The sequence below is a fragment of the Nycticebus coucang genome, chromosome 8 (genome assembly GCF_027406575.1).
Source record: "Nycticebus coucang isolate mNycCou1 chromosome 8, mNycCou1.pri, whole genome shotgun sequence".
Lineage (NCBI taxonomy): Eukaryota > Metazoa > Chordata > Mammalia > Primates > Lorisidae > Nycticebus > Nycticebus coucang.
In genome coordinates, this window is record NC_069787.1 from 81,919,014 (window position 1) to 81,931,696 (window position 12,683).

At 39.9% G+C, this 12,683-nt stretch overlaps 1 protein-coding gene across 25 annotated transcripts in view; it reads right to left on the reverse strand.

The window, feature by feature from the left end:
• LRRFIP2 (LRR binding FLII interacting protein 2) overlaps positions 1-12,532 on the reverse strand; it is a 160,985-nt gene extending 148,453 nt beyond the window's left edge. For 11 of the 25 annotated variants that reach the window (XM_053600290.1, XM_053600286.1, XM_053600285.1 and 8 more), the window contains exons 1-2: positions 12,255-12,532; positions 10,747-10,818 (exon numbers count right to left, since the gene is read on the reverse strand). The gene's annotated coding sequence lies outside the window, so the exon portion shown is untranslated. Of the gene's footprint in view, positions 1-6,851; positions 6,960-10,746; positions 10,819-12,254 lie in introns of all 25 variants that reach the window. The other 14 variants (XM_053600296.1, XM_053600306.1, XM_053600305.1 and 11 more) reach the window with 6 other exon arrangements.
• Positions 12,533-12,683: the final 151 nt, after the last annotated feature.

Consider the following 12,683-nt stretch of genomic DNA (forward strand, 5'->3'; position numbering starts at 1 on the left):
AAAAGACTTATATACTGAAAACTATAAAACACTGCTGAAAGAAAGGGAGGAGTCAAAATGGAAAGACATCGTCTGTTTATAAATGAAATTTCCTGTTGTTAAAATGTCAATACTACCCAAAGCAATCTATAGACTTCATTAAATTAAAATCCAATAACTTCTTTTCTAGAAACAGAAAAACCCATAGTAAAATTAAAATTCATATGGAATCTCAAGGGGAGACCAAACAGCTAAAGAACAAAGTTGAAAGACTTATGCTTCCTGATTTCAAAACTTTCTACAAAACTACAATAATCAAAACAGTATGTATTTGATATAAGGACAGACAGAGACCAAAAAGAATATAACAAAGCCCAGAAAAAAATCTTAACGTTTTTTGGCCAAATGATTTTCGACAAGGGTACCAAGACCATTCAATGGAAAGTGGATAGTCTTTTCAAGAAACTGTTCTAAGAAAAACTAGATATACAACATGCAGAAGAATGAAGCTAGACCCTTTCCTTACACCAAAAGCTAATTCAAAATAGGTCAAGAGAGACCTAAATATATGTACGTGGTAAGCTAAAACTATAAAACTCTTAGAATAAAACATAAGGGGCGGCACCTGTGGCTCAGTGGGTAGGGTGGCAGGTTCAAACCCAGCCGCAGCCAAACGGCAACAAAAAATAGCCGGGCATTGTAGCAGGCGCCTGTGGTCCCAGCTACTCGGGAGGCTGAGGCAAGAGAATCGCCTAACCCAGGAGTTGAAGGTTGCTGTGAGCTGTGTGATGCCGAGGGCGATAAAGTGAGACTGTCTCTACAAAAAAAAAAAAGAAAGAATAAAACATATGGGATCACCTTAATGACATCAGATTTGGCAATCACCTTGTGGAAATAATATCAAAAGTATACGCAACAAAAAATAGGTAAGTTGGGTTTCATCAAAATTTGTGCATCAAAATACACTATCAACAAAGTAAAAACACAACCCATGGAATAGTAAAAAATATTTACAAATCATGTATCTGATAAGGGATTGATATCCAGAATAATAAACAATTCCTACAACTCAACAACAAAAAAAAATAAGACAACTAAAAGATAGACAAAGAGCTGGGCGTTGTGGTGGGCGCCTGTAGTCCCAGCTGCTCGGGAGGCTGAGGCAAGAGAATCGCTTAAGCCCAGGAATTGGAGGTTGCTGTGAGCTGTGTGAGGCCACAGCACTCTACCGAGGGCCATAAAGTGAGACTCTGTCTCCACAAAAAAAAAAAAAAAAAGATAGACAAAGGATAAAAATAAACATTTCTCAAAAAAAGATACACAAATGGCCAATAAGCACAGGAAAAGATACTCAACATCACTCATTATTATGGGAATGCAAATCAGAAAGACAGTGATACTACTTCACACCCATTATAATGGCTTTTATTTTACAAATTAACAAATTTTTACAAAACAAAATAACAAGTGTTGGCAAGAATGTGGAGAAACTGGAACCCTTGTGCACTGCTGGTAGGAATGAAAAACAGTGCAGCTGCTATGAAAAACAATATGGTGGTTCCTCAAAAAATTACACATAGAATTATCAAGATCCAGCAATTTCATTTCTGGGAGTATACCCAAAAGAAACTGAAACTGGTACTGAATTTTTTACACTCATATTAATAGCAGCACTATTCATAATAGGCAAAAGATGAAAACAGCCCAAATGTCCATCAATAGATGATTAAACAATGTGGTACATACATATAATGGAGTATTATTCATTCAGTCTTAAAAAGGAATGAAATTCTCACAACAATGCATATGACATGAATCAACCTTGAAGATACTATGCAGACATGAATCAACCTTGAAGATATTATGCAAAGTGAAATAAGACAGACATAAAAGACAAATATTATGATTCTACTTACATGACACACTTACTACAGTAAAACTCATAGAGACAAAAAGTAGGATAGTGGGGCAGCGCCTGTGGCTCAGTGAGCAGGGCGCTGGCCCCATATACCGAGGGTGGCAGGTTCAAACCCAGCCGCGGCCAAACTGCAACAAAAAAATAGCCGGGCATTGTGGCGGGCGCCTATAGTCCCAGCTCCTCGGGAGGCTGAGGCAGGAGAATCGCCTAAGCCCAGGAGTTGGAGGTTGCTGTGAGCTGTGTGACGCCACGGCACTCTACCGAGGGCAATAAAGTGAAACTCTGTCTCTACAAAGAAAAAAAAAAAAAAAAAAAAAGTAGGATAGTGGTTACCAAGGGCTACAGGCAATGAGGAGTTACTGTTTGATGGACAGAGTTTCTGTTTGGGAGGATGAAATGTTCTGGAGATAGAAGTGATAGTTACACAACAATGTGAATATACTTAATGCCATGACCTGCATACTTAAAAATGGTTTAAATGGTAAATTTTATGCCATGTTTACAGTCATAAATTGCATAACAACATTTTTCTTTTTCTTTTTTTTAAATACAGAATCTCACTTTTTTGCCCTGGCATCACAGCTCACAGCAACCTCAAAGTCTTGGGCTCAAGCAAGCCTCTTGCCTCATTTTTTCATTTTTAGTAGAGACGAAGGGGGTGGGGGGAGTCTCACTCTTGCTCAGACTTGTCTCGAACACGCGAGCTCAAGTGATCCACCTGTCTCAGCCTCCCAGAGTGCTAGGATTACAGGCATGAGCCACTGCGCCCAGCCATAACATTTTAATTGACGATGAACTGCATATATGTCGATGGTCCCACAGGATTATAATATAGCTCCCTACACAGGTGTGTCACTTTTTTTCTTTGAGACAGAATCTCAACCTGTCACCCTGGGTAGAGTGCCTTGGTGTCATAGCTCATGGCAACCTCCAACTCTTGGGCTCAAACGATCCTCTTGCCTCAGTTTTCTATTTTTAGTAGAGACAGGGTCTTGCTTTTTGCTCAGGCTGGTCTCTAACTAGTGAGCTCAAGCAATCCACCCGCCTCGGTCTCCCAGAGTGCTAGAATTACAGGCATGAGCCACCACACCCAGTCACACTTTTTTAAAAGATGGGTTCTTACTATGTTGCCCAGGCTAGAATGCAGTGGCTATTCACAGGTGTGATCAGTTAAGCACTACAACCTAGAACTCCTGGTCTCAAGTGATCCTCCTGCCTCAGCCTCCTGAGTACCTGGGAATACAGCCACATACCACCATACCCAGCCCATCTTTTACATCATATATTTTTACTGTATACCTTTTCTATAGTTAAATATGTTTAGATATAGAAATGTTTACCAGAGTATTACAACTTATTACAAAATTGAGTACAGTAACATGATATACAGCTTTGTAGCCTAGAAGCAATAGGCTACATACAACATAGGCTAGGGGTGTAGTAGGCTATGTCATCCAGGTTTTTGTAAGTATATTCTATGATGTTCCCACAATGAAATCACCCAATGACACATTTCTCAGAACATATCCCTATGGTTAAGGAATAATGACATTTGTACCACAATTTTAAAAATTTAAAAAAACTGGTCAACATGATAAATTCTATGTTAGCTATATTTTTATACAATATTTAAAAAAAAAAAAAAACTGGCCAGGCGTAGGTCTCACAACTGTAATCCCAGCACTCTGGGAGCCCGAGGTGTGTGGAGTGCTTGAGCTCAGGAGTTTTAGACCAGCCTAAGCAAAGTGAGACCCCATCTCTAGTAAAAATAGAAAAACTAGCTGGGTGTTGTGGCAAGTGCCTATAGTCCCAGCTACTCAGGAGGCTATCACTCGAGCCCAAGAATTCGAGGTTGCTGTGAGCTATGATGACAATCACTCCACCTAGGACAACTGAGACTCTAAATAAATAAATATATAACAAAAAAATTTTGAATGCATTGCGAAAGATGCATTTGGCAAGACAAGTAAAATGGTGCCTTCTCATTTCCTTGACTGTCTACCTAGGCACAGCACTATTCATGACAGGGGAAAAACATCTAATCTAAAACTGATTTTGTTTTTTCTGACTTTACTCGTATAATCCCTGGGTCACTTAACTGGGACACTTAATTTTTTTTAAAGAGGAACAGCCTGTATTCAGTTTGTTGTTATACACAAGTGATTTAAACCATTTTACAAATATATATATACACATATACATACATATGTGTGTACATATATACATATATATATATCTTTTTTTTTTTTTGGAGACAGAGTCTCACCATGTCGCCCTGGGTAGAGTGCCATGGCCTCATAGCTCATAGCAACCTCAAGCTGTTGGGCGTAAGCGATTCTCCTGCCTCAGCCTCCAAAGTAGCTGGGACCACAGATGCCTGCCACAACACCTGGCTATTTTTTCATTGTAGTTGTCATCGCTGCTTAGCAGGCCCAGGCCAGGCTGGAACCCGCCAGCCCTGGTGTATTTGGCCAGTACCCTAGCCACTGAGCTATCAGCACTGAGCCAAAATAAATATTTTAACTAATCCTCTGCATAAGATACAATATACTTTAACTTACAAAACAGAAAGCCAAAAAATTATTCCCTAGCTATTAAAATGTTTCTACTTAGTAAAATGGGAATGTAAAAAGAGTAACAAAATGCTCAGAACAAGTAATTTAAAATAAATTTGTTTCCTAAAGTAGCAAAGATATGTTATATCAAAAACTAGTTAATGGATATTCATAATGAAGGAACACTAAGACATACGAAGTTCATACTGAAAATAATGGAAAAGGCTGAACTATGATTCTTTAAGAGGGATTTTAATTCTCCCCCTCTGATATGTACTCCAAGTCTTTTCCCAACCTCTTTATCTCTCTCTCTCTTCCTCTGCTTTGTTTCATCTTTATACCCTTGCTTTTCATTCTGGTGTTTATTTATTTTGTTTTGAGAGAAGATGGACGCTGAGCTGGAAAGGCATAAGATAATAGGAATAAACAAGGAAGAAAGAAAATCACTATGGTTTATTTTTTTTTTTTTTTTTTTTTTTTGGAGGGAAATAAAAAGAAAAGTCTGTATTTACTGAAGAGCTCCTGCACATGTTGGTATGACAAAAAGCAAGGTGCAGAACATGTATGGTATGCAGTAAAAGACAATTTATGCAAACATTTAAAACCCACAAAAGTATGTAATTCCAGATGTAAATACATAGGTATATTAATGGATAGCAAAAAGGTATTTGAGGAATATATTCTAGAGAGCAATAGTTACTACTTGGGAGGGGGCACAAAGGGCACTCTGACAGTATCTGTTACTTTTTATCATTTTTTCTAGAATGTACGGTTATGTATATAATACAAAATAAGACTTTTACATTTCTAGGAGTACTACATATGGTGGTTTCCTTAAAATAGCTTGCTACCAAAGATACTTCAACAAATACCACTGCTATTTTTCAACATTATCATACTTTATATCCTTGCAACCCCTCACCTTTTTCTCACTACTGTACACCACTATGGTTTATTTTTTCTCCTCACACTGAATCCTAAATATATCATCATTATCATCACTACAAAATGTTACCAATCCCATTTTCTAAAGCTAAGAAAAAACTAAATTTCCTGGAGTCACAACCTAATCCAAAGAAAAGAAAAGCAAACCAGCCAGGCACAGTGGCTCATGCCTGTAATCCTAGCACACTAGAAGGCTGAGGTGGATGGACTGCTTGAGCTTAGGAGTTCGAGACCAGCCTGAGCAAGAATGAAACTACATCTCTACTAAAAGTAGGAAAAAAACTAGCTGGGCATAGTAGTGCATGCTGGTAGTCCCAGCTACTCAGGAGGTTGAAGCAAGAGGACTGCCCAAGCCCAAGAGTTGGAGGTTGCTGTGAGGTATGACGCCATTACCCAGCACTCTACCCAGGGTGACAGAGACTGTCAAAAAAAAAAAAAGGGAAGGGGTGCGGCGCCTGTAGCTCAATGGGTAGGGCGCCAGCCCCATATACCAAGGGTGGTAGGTTCAAGCCTGGCCCCAGCCAAATTGCAACAACAACAAAAAAAGAGGGGGACGGGGGGAACCAACTGTGGGCTTGCAAACCACCGTGACTGCAATACAAAGCTATAGCTAATTACAGTGACATGAACCTTGGTCAAATGGTGGAGCGGTAAGTTATTTAACAGCTTGCTAACCTAGGAAACAACATCAGTTAAATAACTTTAAACTCCAGCGTTTCATCCACTAAGTACAGAAAATATCAAGGTTTTCTTAAGACACATAGTACTGGGAGACAACTATACTGGCAGATAAGCATCTGGTAATTACCGAGAGTTTAAAGATATACCTTCATGATACAGTACATGATATACTTCTACGGAAAAAACAGAATGAGAATTTGGCAAGAAGCTTATTTATTTGTTTGAACTACAAATAATTCTGTAGAACAGTCTCCCATTCCAGAGTCCTTTTGACCCCAGTGGTAAGTCTCCGAACTGGACTGCTACTTCAGCTAGGGGCCTCCCTATGCTAGTAACAGTAATGATTTTTCCTTTGTAAAACATTTGACTGATTCTTGGCAAACACTGTCATAAAAGCGGAACATAACAGCAATGCTAGTACAATCCTATGCTCGTCCTTGTACACATTTTTCTTCCTTAGTTTTCCTTAATCATGAAGAAGCAGAAAGAAGGGGGAAGAGAAAGACAGGGGAGGGGGAAATGATGACAAAAGCTCAAATCCTAGGATATATAGGCTAAATAGATTTTCACCCAAAAACTTAGCCATAATCTTCTGAAGGCAAATGTCCTTTGTAACTCCCCCTTCCGTGGTTGCCACTTTTTCTAAACCGCAGGCCTTCCTGACTTGCAGCAGGGCCAAACCAGATTATAGTTATGTAGTAGGTTCTGTCAGGCGAGCTTTGACGAGGTCTCAAAATAGACCCTGGGTACCAGCCAGGGAAACTGCCACTCACAAGTTTCAACTTCATCATACTTTAGCCCCTCGGCACTTTTTTTTTCCTCTAGTCTCTCTCATTTCAAAAGGGCAAAGGATCCTGAACTTCCTCCTGGCCAGGAATGACCTGTAATACATCAAAATTAAACATTTAAACCTCTTCTCAGGGTGGGGGAGATGATTAAACAAAAATTAAATCTCCCTTATTCTGTTCACAAACACTGTGCAAAATAAGGACAACCTGTACCTACTTTCTGACTTGAAAAATTAATTCATAATAGCACTCTAGTTGTCTGCAAAAGAAGTTTTAGATAACAAACTCCACAGAGATTTATTTTATAATGAACAGACTAGGATATAGAAGATAACAGAAGAAGAGAGGAGGTAGGCTATTAATTTCTCTTGTGACTAATAACATAGCAGCACACCTCAGCAAGGCAAGAATTTAAATTATATGCAATGTGTCTAATTGATACTGGTCATAAAATCAACCTACTGTAAGATGTAGCCATTTATTTATTGCCAAATATATAGTTTGCATATGACACCATCAGTCTTCAAACCACAATCTTTCTACTATTACCATCACAAATAAAATAAACCTGACATTCAAATGCTTTAAACTGCCTTATAAAATACATTTGCAAATGTGTGTGTGTGTGTATTTTTTAGAGACAGGATACAATGGCATGATTACAGCTCACTGTAACCTCAAACTCTTGGGCTCAAGGGATCCTGCCTAAGCCTCCTCTAGTAGCTAGAACTACACCACACCCAGCTCATTTTAGAGACAAGTTCTCACTATGTTGCCCAGGCTGGTCTCAAGCGATCCCCCAATCTTAGCCTCCCAAAGTGCTGGATTACAGACACGAACCAATACACTGGCCTTCCCAAATACCACTAAAATATTTCTTTTCCCACTTTAAAATTTATATTATTATTTTTTTAATTTTATTTCAGAATATTATGGGGGTACAAACAGTTTGGCACATAAATTGCTTTGATACCATTTGAGTCAATGTTAAAAGTGTTCCCATCACCCAGAAAGTGTGCATTATACACATTAGGTGTGAATTTACCCTTTACAATAAATTTCTATCCTTGTTAATAAAGTGGTATTTCTTTTCTTTTCTTTTTTTTTTTTTTGGTATTTCTTTTTTTAAAAAAAAAGGAAGGAAGAAATAAATCTCTTCGTTTTCACAATTTAAGTACCTCTTTACAGTCACTTCTGGAAATACATTCCACATACATACTTACAAACTAGTACGAAGACTTGTGTACGAACTGTTCATTATAACAGGCTAAAAGCAATCTAAATGTATATTAATTGGGAATGGCAAAAAAATTATGGTTCATCTACACTACACATCCTACTTTCAAAAAACAGGACATCCAGTCTCTTGAAAAAATAAGATGGAGATATGTGCTAATACAGAGATCTTCATGCATCAAAGACAAGAATAAAAGGTACAGGATACTTCTCCTAAGCATATGTGATTATATATGTAATAGAAATCTGGAGAGGAATATATAACAGTGGTTGCTTGGATTAGGGGGTGGGCACCCAGAAATGCTAGAAGTTTGTCCAACTTTCTTCCCATCATGTAACATTTTCTTTTTAAATGTTTTATCACTTTTTTTTATTGAGACAGTCTCACATTTTCACTCTATATATACCACTTCTTTCCCCTTCTTAACCATCTCTACTTTTATCTATTGCTGTCCCTACCCACTAGACTAAAACAAAAGCACACATATGTAGCAAGTCTCAGAGTTTCTCTATGAAACAGAATTCTCTCTTGACCCTCCACCAAAATAAATAATAAAACAAATGAAAAAGTATAACACAGGACCCCAGTTGTTAGCCTAGCACTTGATTCCCTTTAAGTCTAGCCTAATTTATTACAGGCCAAAAAGTTTTAAAAGTGAAAGTGCAATCATGTGCAAGCAAAAACTTCACTTCCAAAGGTGTCCTATTATCTCAAAGGGAAATATGGAGAAAATAACTAACCTCTTTTACTTACAAGGTAAATTTTGCTCAATTCCTACCTTCAGAAGTTTTAGAAGATGTGTTTTAAATGATGGTTACAAAGTCTATTCTTATTTAAAAATGGATAAGGTAGTATATTTTTCTGGTTAAGGAACCACCTCTCCATCTAGATCAGGCGTCCTCAAACTTTTTAAACAGGGGGCCAATTCACTGTCCCTCAGACCGTCGGAGGGCCAGACTATAGTTAAAAAAAAAACAACTATGGGGTGGCGCCTGTGGCTCAGTGAGCAGGGCGCCGGCCCCAGGCCCCATATACCGAGGGTGGCGGGTTCAAACCTAGCCCTGGCCAAACTGCAACAAAAAAATAGCTGGGCATTGTGGCGGGCACCTGTAGTGCCAGCTACTCAGGAGGCTCTGGCAGGAGAATCGCCTAAGCCCAGGAGTTGGAGGTTGCTGTGAGCTGTGTGACGCCACGGCACTCTACCAACGGCAATAAAGTGAAACTCTGTCTCTACAAAAAAAAAAAAAAAAAAACAACTATGAACAAATTCCTATGCACACTACAAATATCTTATTTTCAAGTAAAAAAACAAAATGGGAACAAATACAATCACACCGCCTCATGTGGCCCGCAGGCCGCAGTTTGAGGACCCCTGATCTAGATTGTCCAGAGAGAAAGTAACTACCTAAAAGGAAAAGGTGATGAAATGGCCTCTATTTTGTAAGTACGATGGATAGTACTCCTAAGATAAGGCCAGAACTTTATTTCCTTTTTTTCTTTTTTTTTTGAGACAGAGTCTATGTCGCCCTCAATAGAGTGCCGTAGCATCACAGCTCACAGCAACCTCAAACTCTCGGGCTTTAAGTGATTCTCTTGCCTCAGCCTCCCAAGTAGCTGGGACTATAGGCTCCCGCCACAACGCCCAGCTATTTTTGTTGTAGATTTCATTGTTGTTTGGCAGGCCCAGGCTGGGTTCGAACCCACCAGCCCCGACATATGTGGCCAGCACCCTAGCCGCTGAGCTACAGGCGCTGAGCCAGAACTTTATTTCCTCTTAAAGGATCCTCAACAACATTCTCAGCATATTGCAAGAATTATTTTTTCTATACATCAATTCTGTTCCTTCTCACACTAGGAGCAGAGTAAAAAATTCACAAAGAGCTTTGCAAGATATCAATCCTTCCCTCTTGCTAAATTCATTTCTAGTAATGGGTTTGTTTTTGAAAAAGAAAAAGGAGAGAAAGAGGAACTTTGCAAAATATATTCTCCATATTACTTTTTTCTTTCATTATGGAAATGCTAATATACTGATCTAAAAGGTTTCCCTTGCACATCGACATATCAAGATTGCCAGTTATGGTGGTTTCCACAAGGGATTTTCCAAAAGGGAATCTCTGTTTACAGAGAACTGAAACTCTTAAATCACTATTAGCTGGACAAAAATCAAAAGCAACATTAGGAAACTTTCTAAATAAAAGAATGGATGCCCAAAGTTTTAAAAAAAATTAGTAAAAAATTAAAGGAATTTGGTAAGCCAGACCAATAGAATAAACTTGCCATAACTAAAGTTCTTTATAAATGAAAATCAAGGTAAAATAAGCTGAATTCCAAAAGAAGGAAAAGAAAATCAAGGCTAAGAGAATCAATACCTTTGTGATTTCAATGTCATTTCTTTAACAACATTTTGAAAACCAAAAATGTTCAAATTACATTTCAGCAATGAGAAGTTATTTCTAATTTAAAATGAATCCACTCCAATAATAAATCACAACTTCAATTCATACTTCCTTCTGTAATAGAACTTAAATTAAGAACTCAACATAGCCTCATTCTCCATTTTTAAGAATAGAATCACAAAAATGGGTGATGAATAATCAAGACTATTTTGTAAAGTGCAAATTCTTTCAGTGAACTTTTTCATACCTTGGTGATGGTAGCTCTCCTTTCCACTGACATTTATTTTACTTCTAGACCCCTTCGTTTACGTTACCACATCTGGCAAAAAAAAGAGGGGGAGGGTTAAGTCACAACAATCACTTTAAAACTAACAAACTACTCTAAATCCAAGCATTCTGCAATACTTCAACTTTTATTTCCTTACCATCCTTCATGACAATAAATGTCCAGCAACAAACCTAAAAGAATGTAAATGTAATACAACACTTCTTATATCATTAGGAAAAGCTCTTTAGATAGGCAAAAACAAACTTAGCTCTCCTCTATTCAACTTTAAGATTCATATCAATGATTCACAAAGTGAGTGACCTAACTTCCAAATGAATCATACTTTCCAAATACATGAGGGTATTATGATACTAGGTCATCATTTCTGTCTGTTAAACAAGGTTAATTCTGCAAGACTTTCAAAAAAGTCACAGCAAACAGTCTGCCTACGAACTCAATCTGCAACAATGCATTCACTAATAATTGCACCTTTCCATGCAGATTCATTCCCAAAATAAAAATAGTATCTTGGAAAAAAATGATAAACACTGATTAAGAAGTTATCTATCTGTACCCTGCACTCCATCTCTTCTGTTCCACTTCTGCATCTACATTCTTTTCCCATCGGGATAACATAAAAAATTAATAGTCACTAGTACCCGAATAAACATCTTTTCATCAATTAACCTACTCTGGTTTTGTTTGTTTGTTTACAGCAGAAATGCTGAGTCATTAAATAGAAAACTTCAAGAAAACGAAATACAGTCAAAGTTTTCGATACATTTCCCTAACCATACCTCAGAAGCCTGATATTTATATCTCCCACGGTGGAAAAAGCAAAGCAAACACTTTGACTTTTTCCCCCCCGAAGAAAGAAAAAGAAGTAGGTTCCCTTAGTTCTCCCAGTTTCCTGGTGGACATCCACAGCACAAGGATGTCAGGTCTGACTGGCGCTGTAAAACTTAATCTGAGTATGAATAATGTCCTATACTAGTCAAGCATTAACCCCGATCCTCCCAACAAGCGCCTGTTAAACCCTCGCTTCAGTTCGAGTCGAGGAGGAAGAAGTGAAAATCCCATAAAAATGCTACGCCCTCCAATGACCTGACACCTTTCCCTGGGTTGTTGGTCCGGGACAGAACCAAGTATGGTTTGTGGCGTCTAGGGCAGAACAGAAGCAGCCTCGGGCACCCGAAAGAGACATCTGCCTAATTTAATTCCTCCTACAATGGGAGAGATACCTTCCCCTCCCCCGAGCGGAGAAGAGAATGAGCATTAGAAATCAGGCGTGAAGCTTCAGAAGGCAGCAGGCAGGGGGCGACCCCGGCCCGGTGGCCCGATAGCCCGCTAGGCGCTAGCCAGTTTCCAGGGAATCCCGGCCTATAGCCTGAGTCAGTAGCAACAGGGATCTCACAAAACTGCGGAGGCCGGGAATAGGCCCCCCAGCTCCTGGCTCCAACCGCGACTGCGGGAGGAGCGGCCCTTACCTGTGTCTGGGCGCGGGCTCTGGCTGAGTCGTCGGCCAGGAAGGGCCGGATCGCGGCTCGCCAACCGGACGCCCTCCGGGGCCAGGGACGAGGAGCGCGGCTGGACAATTTGGTCCCGGGTTCCTAGTCGGGTGGACCGGGACGTACCCTGCGGCTCCCGGTGCCAATGGCCAGCTGGTCAATTACGCAGGTGTGCCCTCAGCTTCTAGGCTGGGACAGCGGGAACCGGCCCACGGGAGGAGCCGCAGCCGCAGCGCCAGGCAGAGAAGGCGAAGGAGGGGCGGGGCCAAGGGGTCAACGACCCGCTCACCCGGAAGTAGTTGTGGCCGCGGCGGGCGCGAGTGTCGCAGGCCGCAGGCCTGGCTTAGGCCCGGCAGGGCAAAGTACCCTGGGCGGACCCGCGGCGAGCTGCGCGTGGGACAAGCGGAT